This window comes from Arachis hypogaea, chromosome 20 (assembly GCF_003086295.3).
Source record: "Arachis hypogaea cultivar Tifrunner chromosome 20, arahy.Tifrunner.gnm2.J5K5, whole genome shotgun sequence".
In the NCBI taxonomy this organism is placed as follows: domain Eukaryota; kingdom Viridiplantae; phylum Streptophyta; class Magnoliopsida; order Fabales; family Fabaceae; genus Arachis; species Arachis hypogaea.
The window spans coordinates 19,979,549-19,998,759 of record NC_092055.1 but is presented as its reverse complement, the minus strand read 5'-3'; the positions used below and the strand labels follow the sequence as shown (position 1 = coordinate 19,998,759).

Here is a 19,211-nt window from a genome sequence, read left to right as displayed (position 1 = left end):
TTATTCAATGTTCAAAAACCAAGATTTTTTTTGCCGCTTATTGTGCTCTATTGAATGGTTTTTGCTCACTTGTGCTATTGTTTTGTGATTTTTTTTTTCCCGTAGTGATGTGCTACTGGAGAGGAAGGTTCTGAAAACCGAGATTTGGATCCCACATTTTATGTCAATACCTCTGGTGGCCTGGTTGAAATAGTCTCCAACTTTGCGAAAGTGTGTCCATGATTGGAAAAATTGGTCGAGTTGTGTGTTCAGGATTTAGATCCTCTAAATTTTGAATTTTACTTTAGAAGGTAAAGTATGATCTCTCACCATTTATTTCATCGGTGGGACTAAGAGAAAATGTGAAAGAGAAAACATTCAATGGTAAGAGACTACACTTTATCCTCTAAAGTGAAAATCCAAAATTTAGAGGATCCAAATTTGTGTGTTCAGAGTCATAAATCAGGATAGGTATTGAGGACATATTAGTTGATTTCTGCTGCCGTGGAGCAGTTGAGGTACTCAGTCATATCTCTTTCCCCGTTATGTTTGTTTTGTCCTGTATGTTAGATTTAGGTTATGTGTGAGCCATGGTGCATGTGATTCCTTTAATTTGTTGGCTAGCTTTCGGTAGGAAAGTCTTCACGGACTTCTAATATTATACTGAGACATTGATTTGGACATTGTAGGTTTTGGTTTGAAAAAAATTTCTGATGATTTTTTATTAAAATACTTGGTCTATTTTTTATGGTAAGGGTGTATGTGTTGGTGTGATGATTCTCCTTGAATGGCTGGGTTTGCTATGGTGTGTTAAGTTATGAATTTTTGTTTGTGTGACTGATATGAAGATTTGAATTGATTAGTTTGATTACGAAGAAGTTGAATTTGACATTATATTCTACCTAGATAATTACATGAGTGCCCAATTTTATTATGGTGAGTAGCGAAATTTGTGCTAATTAGAGCTGTATTATGAGTACTAGTTTTATTATTGCTTAGTTTTGGACCAAAAGTAGTTAAATAAAATCGCGAGGAATACTTGATAGTCATACTTGTCTGGTGATGAAGGTTCATATTTGTTTGCTAAAAAGTATTATGGTTTACTGGTATTAATTTGGTGAGATATATCAATGAACCAATTCTAAACAGATGTATAGTAAACTGCGTGGGAATTTTTTGTTTGTTTTTATTTTGCTTTTTCGTGGAATTTTTTTGGTACTTTTATAGTATTAATTCTTGTGATGGCACTGAGTTGTTATATGAAACTTAAGATCGATGTTATTTTACAGATGGCATTCAGTGGTGATTGGAGAAAAATCAAATGTTTATCGTTGGAAGTGATACGAAGGTACAAATTTCATCCAACGATGCGGTCGATGGGCATGATGTGGAAAATAGTGACACTAACTCCAATGAGGATGTATTGATGTATGAAGATGTCATGAGTTTGAGTCCAAAGGATATATTGAAGAAGGTATTTCAAAGTGAGAAGTACGCTTATGAGTTCTACATGAGATTGGGAAAATGCCATAGATTCAGTGTTCGTAAAGGAGACTATGCGAAGGATGAAGCTGGGAATGTAATTAGGAGAAGATTCTTCTGCAATAGAACTGGTTTGAGGGATGAAAGACACTACAACAAGTTAGACAGGAAGAGATCACATAAGCCCGAGACACATACAAACTGCCAGGCATTGCTGTCTACATACCTTGATAAGAGTATGTCAAGTTGGAAGGTTCGAAAGGTCACACTCAGGCACAACCATGAGTTGACGCCTAGGGGGATGGTTCACATGATTCGTAATTTTTGGACTATATCTGGATCTTCAAAGTCTCACGTTGATGGCATGTATGCTTATGGTTCGCCAACGTCAAAGATGTTCGGGGTACATGGCTGTCATTGCAGGAGGTTATTCTTTGTTGGGGTTTACCAAGAAGGATGCATACAACTACATTGATCGAAGAAAGTGTGCAATGGTTGTTGATGGCGACACAAACGCAGTAATGATTTATTTTGAGGGTAAGGTAGTTATTGATCCAATGTCAATGGCTCGTTATAATTTAACTGAGGATGGAATGTTGACTAATTTATTTTGGGCAGACATATCCAATAGTGTGGATTATTAACATTTTAGAGATGTTGCATTCAATTTGACGTATAGAAAAAACAAGTGCAACTATCCGCTTGTTATATTGTCCAGCTCCAACAATCACAAGCAGACAACTATTTTTGGGTTTGGGCTGGTGTTAGACGAGACCGTTGCATCTTATAAATGGATGTTGGAGAGTTTGTTACATGTCATGAGTAATAAAAGCCCTTCCGTTGTTGTGATTGATGGAGATGATCCATGATTGCTTCCGTGAGGGAAGTCTTCCCAGAGGCCACTCACTGCTTGTGCACGTGGCACCTACAAAAAGAATGTCACTTCGAACTCAAATGAGCAGGTGTTTTGGGATTTGTTTTCGAAATGGTTATACGTGGACCTGGAGATTGAGGACGTTGAAGACGAATGGGCTTAAGAAACGAATGAATTTATCCTAGCAGAGAAGTCTTGGGCACTAAAGTTGTATGAAAAGAAGAGAATGTGTGCGAATGCATATCTTCGTGAAAATTTTTGCACAAGGTTTCGCACAACTTCTTGTTGTAAGGGAATCAACTCTCACCTGATGAAATTCTTGAATTCACGACACAGCATACTTGAGCTTGTTCAGAACCTGGAGTTACTTGTACGTGAATATAGAAATAATGAGTTTGTTGCCCAATTCAACTCTATGTATGGTGTACTGGTAAAGACAACATGTCTTGATCCAATGGAGAGGTCTGCTGCTTCTGCTTATACTAAGGTAGTATTCACACAAGGTAAAAAAGAGATTGATGGAGTTGGGGAAATTAACTTTGTGGATAAGAGAAGGGTGTCAACAACAAAGGTTTACACAATTGAAGAATATGGCCGGCCCAGGCTATAATGTGTTGACCTTCTTTGACTCTAGCATAGAAAAGCTAGAGTGTCCTTGTGGATTTTGGTAGAAAGAAGGGTTTTCTTGTAGACATTTCTTCTTTGTAATGCAACACGAGAACCTTAAGAACATCCCCGGGCGTTTGATTCTTAAATGAGGGAGAAAGGATGCTAAGGCAATTAATGATTACAAAGAGAAGTCGGATGGCATCAATGAAAGGGGTTTCTTGTTAAGGCACGATGCTCTACATGCAGCGGCCCAATGGATGTTGTTTCTTGGCGCGAAAATGAACTCTTTTTTAAGAAGGCGATAAAAGGAATCACATATTTGTGTAACAAACTTGAGCGAAGTCGTAGGTCGGGGGGATCCCGACAGTGGCATGGCTAGATGGTGATGTACAGGATCCAATGGTGGTCTGAACTTAAGAGGCTTCAAATGCATGTCAAAATAAGACTAAGAAGAGGAGGTGTACAAATTGTCGCAAAAGTGGTCATACTAAAAGGAGGTGCACCAAGAAGAATCAAAAGTTGTCCGCAGAGAAAGAGCCATCATTCAAAGAGAAGGTTGTAAGACTACTCGAGGAATTTTAAAGGTTTACGGTTTAGTCAATTTCCATGTTATTGATGACCATTTTATGGTTTTGTCGATTTCATTTTTCAAAGCAAATTAATTCTTTGTTTGACTACAGGGTGACAAAGGCCTCGCCATGAAGGGTTTCGGGGTAGAAAAGGACGATGAAGACCCTGTTAACTAGGATCGTGTTATTGGAATGGAACAGAGTCAGACAACCATGTGAAATACATAGCTATCGGATGCAGGTTGAGAAGCAATGGTAAATCTAGATTTCATATTAACAGCTTCGAATTATCCAACCTGTGATCTTATTTACATAGTGATTAATGATTTCTTGTTTGCTATAATCTAATTAGTGATCTTATTAACATAGAGATACAAGGGTGCCTGTTTGATATTATTCAATTAGTGTACTGATCTCATTAACGTAGAGATAAATGATGAGTGGATTTTTGACGGTTTAGAATTTCACTAATGAAATTGCGTTGTAAGTATAGTCTCTAAACCAACAATAATCCTTTCATACAAAAATTTGTTTGTCACAAGTACAAACCCCTAATAAATCTAATAACTGAAGTATTTAAACATCGGGTCATCTCTCAAAGGAATTGCAGGGTAGTGTTCTTGTTATTGGTTATAGACATGTATATTTTGGGGTTTTGAATAGAAAACAAGAAAAGTATATGGCAATGGAAATCAAATGACAAAAAGGTCTTGGCAAGGTTTGGCTGTCAAGGATCTCTATCCTTATCACTAACCACAATATGATAATTGCAAGGATCAATCCCACTAAATCATCCTCTAACAAGTAAAGGAAAGTCAAGTAAGCTATATCAATCAAAGTCCATAAGTCCTAGCTATTCACTAATTGAGTTAATGAGAGCTAGAGTCAATGGCTACCAATTATCAATCACTTGGACATTAGTAACTCAAGAATTCCTAAGTTACCTTCCCAAGCCAATAGCATAAAATTCTACATTAACATCCTTTCAAGCATTTTGATAAACACTTGGAAGGCATAAAAGGAAAGCATAGTAAATTGACAACAAGAATGAAATCTAACAACAATTTATTGCAAAGAATTAACAACAACAATCAAAGAAAATACAATTAACATGAATTACCTCACATTGCATTAAAAGAAAATAGAAGAAACAAGAGTAGATCAACAACAAAGTATAGAGACAAAATAGAAGAAATTACAACAAGAGAATAGAAGAACAAGATGTAACAACAAAGAATTGGAAGGTAGAAGTAGATGAAAGCATGAATTAAAACCTAAATCTAAGCTTATTATCCTAATCCTAGAGAGAAGGTGGAGCTTCTCTCTCTAAAACTAACTCTAAACTAATCCTAATGTGTGAAGTAGTGGAATGAATGAATTGATGACTCTCCCCTTCAATCCTTGGTTCTTTTAAGCATTTTGGCGCCAAAGTTGGTTTAGATTGGGCCCCCAGCCCCTGTGAATTCGCTGGGCACGTTTTCACTTAAAAATCACGTGCCAGCACCGACGCGTGCGGTCCCTAGGGTTTTCACGATCCACGCGTGCGCGTATAGTGCGCGTGCGCGTGGATGATTGCATCCAAATCTTTGGCTTTTTCCATGTGTTCTCCACTTTGCATGCTTTCCTCTTCACTCCTTTGATCCATTCCTAGCCTTTTCAACCTGAAATCACTTAACAAACAAATCAAGGCATCTAGTGGAATCAAAGGTGAATTAAAATCATCAAATTAAAGGTCTAAAAGCATGTTTTCACATTTAAGTACAAATTAAGGAAGAATCAGAAAACCATGCTATTTCATTGAATAAATGTGAGAAAAGGTTGATAAAATGCTCTAAATTCAGCACAAGATAAACCCTAGAAATGGGGTTTATCAACCTCCCCACACTTAAACCATAGCATGTCCTCGTGCTATACCAAGAATGAAGTAAGGGGTATGACATTTATTCAATGCAACTAGACTATATGCACACTATTTAAATGCAACTACCTATATGAATGCAATTGCTCGGTCAAAATAAATCAACTTCCAAGGGAACATGTGTAAGCATAAGGGCTAAAGCAATAGGAATCAAATCCAACCCACAATTGCATTGAACTATAAAAAAGATTTACAAACTTGCATGAATACGGATGATTATGGTGAAAACATGTAAATCATGTTTAGGGGTTGAAAACATGTAAATCATGTAAACACTCTAGTCACTCAAGTGTTTAGGGGTTGATTCACTCTATCCCCCCTAATCATGCTTTCTAAGATTTGTTCTTCATCTAACAATCAACAATTATTCAATGCATGCATACATTTATCATGAGGTCTTTCTCAAAGGTTGTAATGGGGTTAGGGTCAAGGTAGGGTCATATATGATTAAGTGGACTAGAATTTGAATCTTTGATTAGCCTAGACTTTCCCACCTAACCTATATAACAACCTATACAATTAAGTGCTAACCTAACTACCCATTCTTCACTTTTTCACATACTCATGCATTTTCTTTTCATTTCACAACACTTATGCATTGATTCTTATTGAACTTTACTTTGGGGGCATGTTATCCCCTTTTTATTTCTTTCTTTTCTTCTTTTCTTTCTTTATTTTTCTATATTATTTTTTTCTTTTCTTTTCCATATTTTTTTCTTTTCTTTTTCTTTTCTTTTTCTTTTGTTTTTCTCATTTTTCTTTCTAAGAGCATCAATGCACATTTGATTAATACATGAGCATGTACCCAATTCCCAAATATAAAAATACAAAGCACCCTTTTATCCCCACCAATGTTCCCAAATCTCCCCAAACTTGAATAATGAACACTCTCACTAGCCTAAGCCAATCAAAGATCCAAACAAGGGACTTTTATTATTTTTCGCTTTAGGCTTGTAATGTGCTAAAATAAAGAACAATTGGGTTAAGCATAGGCTCAAAATTGGCTAACAATAGAAGGTAAAAAGTAGGCTATTTGGGTAAGTGAGCTAATGAAACAATGGCCTCAATCATATAAAATGCATGAATACAAGGAGTAATGGACATATAGAATTAAATAAATCAAGGATCACAATCATAGAAAGAGAATAATGCACACAAGAAGAAAAATAAGTGGTTATAAGATGTAACCACGCAATTGGGCTCAAATCTCACATGCTTGTGTTCTTAGCTCAAAACATGCTCTACAAAATATATAATTCAAGCAAGTTCCACAAAAAAAAATTTCAATCAATTGGGGTGGTGCCCTATAGATAAGTTCTTTGGAAATTTCATTGTTTGACTAAGCTTATTATGTATATATATGCAAAAATAAGAAAATGCACTAAAATAAATCCTAAAAGACCTAAAAATGACATGCAAATGTGTTGAGATTTGAATTTTGTCACCCAAGAACACCGAACGATCGGACAATCTCCCCACACTTAAAAGTTTGCACCATCCTCAGTGCATCCAAAGATGGCAAGGGGGTACGGCGATTCTCCGGGTTACTACCTTCAACTGGTAGGTCAACCGGTGCTGCGTGTTCTTTCTCCCGCTTCCATGTTTGCTTGTAGTGCATCAATCGTGAAAAATAGAAAATAACACCATAAGATGAGAAAATACAAAGCAAGGAGGCATAAATTGTTGGAAAGAGGTAAATCACTAAAATTGAGTAAGTGAATTAGTGTGTGACGTTAAGAAAGACGAGGTATGTGAATTCTAAATTAGGCGCCCTTTAGAACACACACACTATCATAGAGAGCTATGTCACAATTACACAAATAAGGACGCGTACTTTACTCATTCTAGTGTGCTCGAAATACTTCAAATAAGCTTGTAAGTTGAAACAAGCTATAGAGAAGCGCAAAAGTATTCAAGCCAAACACATATGGATGCATATGATCAAGAAATACAATGCATTAAGGTAAATGCACAACATCCATCAAGAGATTGCCTAATCACGGAAAAGGATTTAAATTACATGGTGGCCAAATCATGCAATTCAAAAAGGTTTAAGAGCTTGAAGGCAATTCTCATTCGCTTGGTATGAAAGGATATCAAGCATGAAAAACTCAAAACCAAGTAACAAAATATAGCCTCAACAATGGAATCCAACAATGGATATTAACAACAATGATGTTAAAATAACATCTTATCAATGATTAGCAGCAATGAACAGTAAACAAGATTAATAATCCAATACTTAGTATGAAAAAGAGAAAATGAAATGAAATTTAACTAATTAAACAACTAATTAACTAACTAAAAGAAGTGGTTAAAAAAATGGTGTTTGGAAGTGTTGGACGAGGGGTAGGAGAAGGGAGGAAGAAAGAGAAGAGGAAAGAAGAAGGGAAGAAATGAAAAGAGGAGAAGAAAAGAAGCGTAGTGAAGGAAGAGCATCTACGCGTACGCGTATGTCACGCGTGCGCGTGGGAATGGTGCAGCAGAAGTGACGCGGACGCATGTGTCACGTGTGCGCGTTGATGGCTTATTTTGAGAGCGACACATACGCGTCGTGTATGCATACTCATGACTTCACTTGTGTGAAAGGCACAAGACGTGCATGGTGTAGGCGCAAATCTTTGGAATTTGGCTTGGGGGTGGGATTGTGGCTTTCACGCGTACGCGTGTATAACGCGTGCGCGTGGATGGTCGAGAATGATTTTATGCACGGGTACGCGTGAGGCCCGCTTACGCGTGGGTTGGTGCTCTGTTTTTTAAAATTTTCATGTTTTTGCACCAAACCAATCCTTCCAAACCTCCAAACAGCTACCAAAACACCCTAAAACTTTATTTAACATACTAGAATACTAACTAAATGCAACAAATCAATCAAAACATGAAATTAAACTAATTTTTACCAATATTTACAAAAGAGAAAAAGGAAAGATTTTACCATGGTGGGGTGTCTCCCACCTAGCACTTTTATTTTAAATCCTTAAGTTGGACATTTAATAGGGTCCTTGCTATGGTGGCTTGTGCTTGTACTCATCCTTGAATCCCCACCGTTGTTTGCATCTCCAACGACCATCGGGATCCCAAATTAGGCGCATAAAGCCTTCAAGTAAGCTCGAGCAAGTAACAAGACCCCAAGAGTGTTGATTGTGGAATTGAATTCCGGGGTCCCAAACCTTGTTCTTGCACCCATCTTGTTGTTGATTACCATCGTTAGATCCGGGTGACAAGGTTTGTGAATTCTTATTTAGGCATCCAAATATTCTCCTAGACCCATGCAATTCGGTTCTACACCAACCATTGCTCTTGAATTTTGAGCATGCAACCATCATGAACTTAGAGTGACGTTTCCAACCACTACACAACTCTTTCCTACTCTTAACTCCACAAAGAGATCTAAGTTGACCATCATCTTCAATCAAACCATATTCAAGTGAGAAAGTAAAGTTTAGGGATAAAAATTTTACCCACTTGAATGTTGTGTAAGATGGTGACTTAGGAAGGGGTGGTCCCAATGATCTTGCAAGCTCTACTCATTTGTGCTCTTCCTTGACTATCTCCACTTCTTTGCAAGCTTCTTCAATTTCAACCTTTTCCCTTTGGTAGCTCTCTTCCGATTCACTCTCTTCTTCATTGCTCACCAAGGGTATGGGCGGTTGTGAACATTCTTCTATAATTTCAACTTCATGTCCACTGGGAAAGAATTCAATTGTAGATAAAAATTCATCCATAATTGAATCCATCTCTTGATAAACCTCTTCCAAGTCTCTAACTATGATATGCCTTGGAGGTTGCGCACCCTCCTCAACATCAATATCAAGCTTCTTGGAAGAGTGCTCCATGATGCTACATTCCCATGGACTTTCAATATCTCCTAAATCTTCAACCACTTCTTCCTTTTCTTCAACAATCATGGCTTCCTCCAGTTGCTCCAATACAAAATAATATCCCTCATTTTCCACCAGAGTTTCCAATCTCTCCTTCATGCTATGCTCTTCAATTGATTCTTCACATGTGGCCATGGAAGTACTTTGAGTGCATGCGTATTGGGAGGCTAAAGTGCTTACTACCTTGGTCAAGGTATCCACGATTTCTAGTGTGCTCCTTTGCATGTCTTGTTGCCCTTGAAGTAGCAAAGTAAGAAAGTCATCCATTGGGACTTGGGGTGGATAGGAGGGTTCATCATTTTGGAGGAAGGGTTCATAATAGGGAGGTGGTTCTTCTTGGTAATGGTATGGAGATGGTATGTGTTGAGGTGGTTCTTGAGAGCAATTGTATTGGAATTGTGGTGGTTCTATGTGTGGCTCATATGGCTCAAAAGGTGGTTGGTATAGGAGATATGGATTAGGGTCATATAGAGGTATTTGGTGAAAAGGGACTTATGAGTATGTGGTGCACGGAATTGTGATCACACTTTTCACAACTCCGGTACAACTAACCAGCAAGTGCACTGGGTCATCCAAGTAATACCTTATGTGAGTAAGGGTCGATCTGACGGAGATTGTCGGCTTGAAGCAAGCTATGATCATCCTGTAAATCTTAGTCAGGCGGATTCAAATGGTTATAACGTTTTGATAATTAAAAGATAATAAAACATAAAATAAAATAAGATATTTATGTAATTCATTGGTGGAAATTTCAGATAAGCGTTTAGAGATGCTTTGTTGCTTCTGAACCTCTGCTTTCCTATTGTCTTCATCCAATCATGTGTGCTCCCTTCCATGGTAAGCTGTATGATTCTCTCAGTGAAAATGGTCCAAGTACGGTTTCTGCACGGCTAATCAACTGTCGGATTTCTCGTAGCGATGAAAAATACCAGGTACAGCTACCGCACGGCTAATCATCTGTCGGTTCTCACTAGCGTCGGAATAGGATCTCTCTATCCTTTTCCACACTGTCACTGCGCCCAACATTCACGATTTTGAAGCTCATCACAGTCATCCCTTTCCGGATCCTACTCGGAATACCACAGACAAGGTTTAGACTTTTCGGATCTCAGGAATGTTGCCAATTGGTTCTAGCCTCTACCACGAAGGTTCTAATCTCACAGACTCGGTCCGTGGATTAGAGACCCAAGAGAATATACTCCAGCTGTCATCCAATGACTATGTTGAACATCATGTAGACCGCTTGTGGTTGTGATGAGCGGATAATTTATACTCTTTTTGGCATTATTTTTATATAGTTTTTAGTATGTTTTAGTTACTTTTTATTATATTTTTATTAGTTTTCATGCAAAAATCACATTTCTAGACTTTACTATGAGTTTGTGTGTTTTTCTGTAATTTCAGATATTTTCTGGTTGAAATTGAGGAACCTGAGCAAAAATCTGATTCAGAGGCTGAGAAAGGACTGCAGATGCTGTTGGATTCTGACCCTCCTGCACTCGAAGTGGATTTTCTGGAGCTACAGAAGCCCAATTGGCACGCTCTTATTTGCGTTAGAAAGTACACATCTTGGGCTTTCCAGAAATGTATAATAGTTCATACTTTATCCGAGATTTGATGGCCCAAACTGGCGTCTAAACGCCAACCAGAGACCCTTTTCTGGCGTAAAACGCCAGAACTGGCACCATAACTAGAGTTAAACGCCCAAACTGGCATCCAAGCTGGCGTTTAACTCTAGAAATGGCCTATGCACGTGTAAAGCTCAATGCTTAGCCCAAGCACACACCAAGTGGGCCCCGGAAGTGGATTTCTGCACTATCTACACTTAGTTACTTATTTTCTGTAATCCCTAGGAACTAGTTTAGTATAAATAGCACTTTTTACTATTGTATTCTTATAATTTTTCATCTTAGGGTTTGAATAAAATTTGGAGGCTGGCCACACGGCCATGCCTAGACCTTCTTTTCTTATGTATTTTCTATGGTGGAGTTTCTACACCTCATAGATTAAGATGCAGAGCTCTACTGTTCTTCATGAATTAATGCAAGTACTATTGTTTCTCTTTCAATTCACGCCTACTTCATCTCCAAGATATACTCTTGTACTTAATTCAGTTAAGTCAGAATGAAGGGGTGACCCGTGACAATCACCCACTATCTTCGTTACTCGCTTAACCAAGATCCGCGTGCCTGACAACCACAAGCGGTCTACATGATGTTCAACGTAGTCATTGGACGACAGCCAGAGTATATTCTCTTGGGTCTCTAATCCACGATTTGCATTGCCTCTCCTGACAACAGAGTATCTGAATTCGTGAGATTAGAACCTTCGTGGTATAGGCTAGAACCAATTGGCAGCATTCCTGAGATCTGGAAACCTTGTCTGGGGTATTCCGAGTAGGATCTGGGAAGGGATGACTGTGACAAGCTTCAAACTTGCGAATGTTGGGAACAATGACAGTGTGCAAAAGGATAGAGAGATCCTATTCCGACGCTAGTGAGAACTGACAGATGATTAGCTATGCGGTAGCTGTACCTGGTATTTTTCATCCAAGACGAGAAATCCAACAGTTGATTAGCCGTGCAGAAGCCGTACCTGGTATTTTTCATCCGAGGGGATCATACAGCTTGCCATGGAAGGAAGCACGCATGATTGGAGGAAGACAATAGGAAAGCAGAGGTTCAGAAGCAACAAAGCATCTCCAAACGCTTATCTGAAATTCCCACCAATGAATTACATAAGCATCTTATTTTATTTTATATTTTATTTATCTTTTAATTATCAAAACTCATAACCAATTGAATCCGCCTGACTAAGATTTACAAGATGACCATAGCTTGCTTCAAGCCGACAATCTCCGTGGGATCGACATTTACTCATGTAAGGTATTACTTGGACGACTCAGTGCACTTGCTGGTTAGTTGTGCGGAGTTGTGAAAAGTGTGATCACAATTTCGTGCACCAAATTTTTGGCACCGTTGTCGGGGATTGTTTGAGTTTGGACAACTGACGGTTCATCTTTTTGCTTAGATTAGGTAATTTTATTTTATGTTTAAGCTTTTTATTTTTATGATCGAAAAAAATACAAAAAAAATTTTAGTTTTCGAAAAATTCAAAAAAAAAAATATTTTGTTCTTCAGAATTTTTAAGAATGAATTCTAGAGCTTCATGAGATATGTTGAAGCCTGGCTGGCTATTAAGTCATATCTAATCTTTTGGATCGAGGTTTCCACTTTCCATTGTAGAAAGGACATATCTGTATTTGCTATACTGAAGCTTGGCTGGCCATTTGGCCATGTCTAATTCTTTTGGACCGGAGTTTTAGACTAACATTGCACAAATCCTGGAATTCTTATTAAAAATTTTGAATTTCTTTATTTTTTTTTCCAAAATAATTTCGAAAAATATACAAAAAATTTAATAAAATCATAAAAACCAAAAAAATTTTGTGTTTCTTGTTTGAGTCTAGTGTCAAATTTTAAGTTTGTTGTCAATTGCATGTTTTTAATTTTTCTTAGATTTTAAAAAATTTATGCATTGTGTTCTTCTTTGACCTTCAAATTGTTCTTGATGATTTTCCGTATTTGATCTTTAATTTTTCTTGTTTTGTGTCTTTTCTTGTTTTTCATATGCATTTTCAAATTATTAGTGTCTAAACATTAAAAAGTTCTAAGTTTGGTGTCTTGTATATCTTTCTTTTCTTAAAAATTTTCAAAAATATGTTCTTGATGTTCATCTTGACATTCAAAGTGTTCTTGGTGTTCATCTTGACATTCAAAGTGTTCGTACATGCATTATTTATTTTGATCTTAAATTCTTATGTCTTGTGTCATTTTGTTGTTTTTATCTTTCTTCATTAATTCAAAAAAAAAAATCAAAAATAATATCTTTTCCTTATTTTACTCATAAATTTCAAAATTTTGGGTTGACTTAGTAAAAAATTTTCAAAATTTAGTTTTTCTTATTAGTCAAGTCAAAATTTCAAATTTAAAAACTTTATCTTTTCAAATCTTTTTTTCAAAAATCAAATCTTTTTCATTTTTCTTTCATGTTTTCCGAAAATTTTTTAATTAATTTTCAAAATCTTTCTCTTAATTTTATTTCATAATTTTCGAAATTATTGCTAACATTTAATGTTTTGATTCAAAAATTTCAAGTTTGTTACTTTCCTGTTAAGAAAGGTTCAATCTTTAAATTCTAGAATCATATCTTTTAGTTTCTTATTAGTCAAGTCATCAACTTTAATTTTGAAAATCAAATCTTTTTAAATTTCTTTTTCAAATCTTTTTCAAAATAAATTTCAATCATGTCTTTTTCAAAACTTAATTTCAAAATATTTTTCTAACTTCTTATCTTTTCAAAATTTATTTTCAAATCTCTTTCAATTAACCACTTGACTTGTTTGTTTTAATTTTAAAAAGTTTACTATTTCTTATCTTTTTCAAAACCACCTAATTACTTTTTCACTTCTAATTTTTGAAAACAACTAACCACTTTTTCAAAATTCTTTTTAATTAACTAATTGTTTTAAATTCTAATTTTATTTTATTTCTTTTCTTAAATTTCGAATTCTAACTTAATTAATTAAATAAAAATAAAAATATTTTTCTTCTCCCTCCTTTTAAAATTCGAATACTCTCTCTCTCATCTCTTTCTATTTATTTAATTTATTTACTAACACTTCTCTTCTACTCATAATTCGAACCCCCTCCCTCTCTCTGTGTTCGAATTCCTCTTATTCTCTCTCTACCTCATTCTTCTATTCTTCTATTCTTATACTCACATAAAAGAATCTTTATACTGTGACATAGAAGATTCATCTTCTTTTCTATTCTCTTCTTCTTCATATGAGCAGGAACAAGGATAAAGATATTCTTGTTGAAGCTGATCCTAAACCTGAAAGAACTCTGAAGAGGAAGCTAAGAGAAGCTAAAACACAACACTCCGGAGAGGACCTTACAGAAATTTTTGAAAAAGAAGCAGACATGGCAGCCGAACCCAACAACAATGGTGGAGATGCAAGAAAGATGCTCGGTGACTTTACTGCACCAACTTCTGACTTCTATGGAAGAAGCATCTCAATTCCTGCAATTGGAGCAAACAACTTTGAGCTTAAGCCTCAATTAGTTTTTCTAATGCAGCAAAATTGCAAGTTTCATGGACTTTCATTGGAAGATCCTCATCAATTCTTAGCTGAATTCTTGCAAATCTGTGACACTATTAAGACCAATGGGGTTAATCCCGAGGTCTACAGACTTATGCTTTTCAAAATTTATTTTCAAATCTTTTTCAATTAACCACTTGACTTTATTTTAAAAAGTTTACTATTTCTTTTCTTTTTCAAAACCACCTAATTACTTTTCCACTTCTAATTTTCGAAAACAACTAACCACTTTTTCAAAATTCTTTTTAATTAACTAATTATTTTAAATTCTAATTTTATTTTATTTCTTTTCTTAAATTTCGAATTCTAACTTATAATTAAAATAAAAACAAAAATATTTTTCTTTTCTTTTAATTAATATTATTCGAATACTCTCTCTCTCATCTCTTTCTATTTATTTTATTTAATTACTAACACTTTTCTTCTTCTCATAATTCGAATCCCTCTCTCTCTCTTCTCTGTTCGAATTACTCATCTCCTCTCTCTTCTCATTCTTCTATTCTTCTATTCTTATACTCACATAAAGGAATCTCTATACTGTGACATAGAGAATTTCACTATTCTCTTTGTTCTCTTCTTTTTCATATAAGCAGGAACAAGGATAAGGACATTCTTGTTGAAGCTGATCCTGAACTTGAAAGGACTCTGAAGAGGAAGCTAAGAGAAGCTAAAGCACAACACTCTGGAGAGGACCTTACAGAAATTTTTGAAAAAGAAGTAGACATGGCAGCCGAACCCAATAACAATGGTGGAGATGCAAAGAAGATGCTTGGTGACTTTACTACACCAACTTCTGACTTCTATGGAAGAAGCATCTCAATTCCTGTAATTAGAGCAAACAACTTTGAGCTTAAGCCTCAATTAGTTTCTCTAATGCAGCAGAATTGCAATTTTCATGGACTTCCATTGGAAGATCCTCATCAGTTCTTAGCTGAATTCTTGTAAATCTATGATACTGTTAAGACCAATGGGGTTAATCCCGAGGTCTACAGACTTATGCTTTTCCCCTTTGCTGTAAGAGACAGAGCTAGGATATGGTTGGACTCACAACCTAAAGAAAGCCTGAACTCTTGGAAAAATTGGTCAATGCTTTCTTGGCCAAATTCTTTCCACCTCAAAAGATGAAAAAGCTTAGAGTAGAAGTCTAAACCTTCAGACAGAAGGAAGGTGAATCCCTCTATGAAGCTTGGGACAGATACAAGCAATTGATCAGAAGCTGTCCTTCTGACATGCTTTCAGAATGGAGTATGTTATGTATATTCTATGATGGTCTGTCTGAATTGTCCAAGATGTCATTGGACCACTCTGCTGGTGGATCTCTTCATCTGAAGAAAATGCCTACAGAAGCCCAGGAACTCATTGAGATGGTTGCAAATAACCAGTTCATGTATACTTCTAAAAGAAATCCTGTGAATAATGGGATGACTCAGAAGAAAGGAGTTCTTGAGATTGATACTCTGAATGCCATATTGGATCAGAATAAAATATTGACTCAGCAAGTCAATATGATTTCTCAGAATCTGACTGGAATGCAAGCTGCATCCGGCAGTGCTAAAGAAGCCTCCTCTAAAGGAGAAGCTTATGACCCTGAGAATCCTACAATGGAAGAGGTGAATTACATGGGAGAATCCTATGGAAACACTTACAATCCTTCATGGAGGAATCATCCTAATTTCTCATAGAAGGATCAGCAGAAGCCTAATCAAGGCTTTAATAAAAATAATGGTGGGAGAAATTAGTTTGGCAATAGCAAGCATTTTCCATCATCTTCTGAGCAACAGACAGAGAATTCTAAGCAGAGCCTCTCTGACTTAGCAACCATAGTCTCTGATCTATCTAAGACCACTCTCAGTTTCATGACTGAAACAATGTCCTCCATCAGAAATTTGGAGGCACAAGTGGATCAGCTAAGTAAAAGAGTTACTGAAATCCCTCCTAGTACTCTCCCAAGCAATACAGAAGAGAATTCAAAAAGAGAGTGCAAGGCCATCAATATACCCAAAGTGGCCGAACCTATAGAGAAGGAAGAGGCAGTGATTTCCAGTGAGGAAGACCTCAATGGACATCCACTAACCAATAAGGAGTTCCCTATTGAGGAACCAAAAGAATCTGAGGCTCATACAGAGACCATAGAGATTTCACTGAACTTACTATTGCCATTCATAAGCTCTGATGAGTATTTCTCCTCTGAAGATGATGAAGATATTGTTGAAGAGCAAGTTGCTCAGTATCTAGGAGCAATCATGAAGTTGAATGCCAAGTTATTTGGTAATGAGACTTGGGAGGATGAACCTCCATTGCTCATCAATGAACTGAATGCTTTGGTTCAACTGAAATTACCTCAGAAGAAACTGGATCCCAGAAAGTTCTTAATACCTTGTACCATAGGCACCATGACCTTTGAGAAGGCTCTATGTGACCTTGGGTTAGGAATAACCCTCATGCCACTCTCTGTAATGGAGAAACTAGGGATCTTTGAGGTACAAGCTGCAAGAATCTCATTAGAGATGACAGACAAATCAATGAAACAGGCTTATGGACTTATAGAGGATGTCTTAGTGAAGGTTGAAGACCTGTACATCCCTGCTGACTTCATAATCCTAGACACTGGGAAGGATGAGGATGAATCTATCATCCTTGAAAGACTCCTCCTAGCCACAGCAAGGGTTGTGATTCATGCGGACAGAGGAGAGTTAGTCCTTCAATTGAATGAGGATTACCTTGTGTTTAAGGCTCAAGGATCTTCTTCTGTAACCATGGAGAGGAAGCATAAAAAGCTTCTCTCAATACAGAGTCAAACAGAGCCCCCACACTCAACTTCTAAGTTTGGTGTTGGGAGGCCACCATTAAGCTCTGAGTCTCTGTGAAGCTCTCTAAGAGCTCACTGTCAAGCTATTGACATTAAAAAAAAATGCTTATTGGGAGGCAACCCAATGTTATTTAATTATATTTATTTTATAGACATTTATTTTCCATTGTTATGTTATGTTTTTTTTAGGTTGATGATCATGTAGAATCATAAAAACAACTGCAGAATTAAAGCGAAATCAAAAACAGCATAAAAAAAACAGCACGCCATGGAGGACAAGCTTACTGGCGTTTAAACGCCAGTAAGGATAGCAGAATGGGCGTTCAGAAAAATGTCCAGTAAAGAAGGATTCTTGGCGTTTAACGCCAGCCAGGGTATCTGGCTGGGCGTTAAACGCCCAAATAGGCAGTCAAGTGGGCGTTAAATGCCAGAATAGATAGCATTCTGGGCGTTTAACGCCAGGATGACACAAGGGAGGTAATTTTGTTTCCAATTCGATTTTTTTTCAATTTTTCATATTTTAATTCATAATTTTTTGCATCAAACATATTTTAAATATTCATATTTCAATTTCTATTTTCAAATATTAATAATCTTTCCAATTCTTTTTAATTCTCTTTTTAATTCTTTTCAATTCCTTTCAAAACGTTTTCAAAACTTACATATCTTTTCAAATTCTTTTCAACTCTTTTTAATTTTTCTTGTATACAGTAATAAGTTTTCAAAATTAATTGCATCATTCTTCTTCTACTTCCTTCTATCTTATTTTGCTCGAGGACGAGCAAACCTTTTAAGTTTGGTGTGGAAAAAGTTTTGCTTTTTGTTTTTCCATAACCATTAATGGCACCTAAGGCCGGAGAAACCTCTAGGAAGAGGAAAGGGAAGGCAGTTGCTTCCAACTCTGAGTCATGGGAGATGGAGAGATTCATCTCAAAAGCCCATCACTAGAAAGAGGATGGAGCAAACAAGAGAACCCACTCATGGACCTCAAAAAGAGCCATGAGGGAAGAGCAACAAAGGCAAGGAAGAGATATTGAGGAGCTAAAGCACTCCATAGGATCTTCAAGAGGAAGAACTAGCCACCGTCACTAAGGTGGACCCATTCTTTAATTTTCTTATTCTTATTTTTCTGTTTTTTGTTTCTATGCTTTACGTTTTATCTATGTTTGTGTCTTTATTACATGATCATCAGTGTCTAGTGTCTATGTCTTAAAGCTATGAATAATTCCATGAATCTATCACCTTTCTTAAATGAAAAATGTTTTCTGAAAAAGAAAAAGAAGTACATGAATTTCGAATTCTATCTTGAAAATAGTTTAATTATTTTGATGTGGTGATAATATTTTTTGTTTTCTGAATGAATGCTTGAACAGTGCATATTTTTTATAGTGAAGTTTATGAATGTTAAAATTGTTGGCTCTTGAAAGAATAATGAAAAAAAAAAGAAATGTTATTAATAATCTGAAAAATCATAAAATTGATTCTTGAAGCAAGAAAAAGCAGTGAAAAACACAAAGCTTGCAAAAAAAAGAAGGGCGAAAAATAAAGAAAAAGAAAGAAAAAGAAAAAGCAAGCAGAAAAAGCCAATAACCCTTTAAACTAAAAGGCAAGGGTAAAAATGATCCAAGGCTTTGAGCATTAATGGATAGGAGGGCTCAAAGGAATAAAATCATGGCCTAAGCGGCTAAATCAAGTTGTCCCTAACCATGTGCTTGTGGCGTGAAGGTGTCAAGTGAAAAGCTTGAGACTGAGCGGTTAAAGTCGTGGTCCAAAGTAAAAAGAGTGTGCTTAAGAGCTCTGGACACCTCTAACTGGGGACTCTAGCAAAGCTGAGTCACAATCTGAAAAGGTTCACCCAGTTATGTGTCTATGGCATTTATGTATTTGATGGTAATACCGGAAAACAAAATGCTTAGGGTCACGGCC

The 19,211-nt window shown here is 36.4% G+C and overlaps 1 non-coding gene across 1 annotated transcript; it reads right to left on the bottom strand.

Moving 5' to 3' along the window:
* Positions 1-15,603: 15,603 nt before the first annotated feature.
* On the bottom strand, positions 15,604-15,711 carry LOC112787106 (small nucleolar RNA R71). The gene has a single exon (XR_003194538.1). It is a non-coding gene; the product is annotated as a small nucleolar RNA R71 (small nucleolar RNA).
* Positions 15,712-19,211: the final 3,500 nt, after the last annotated feature.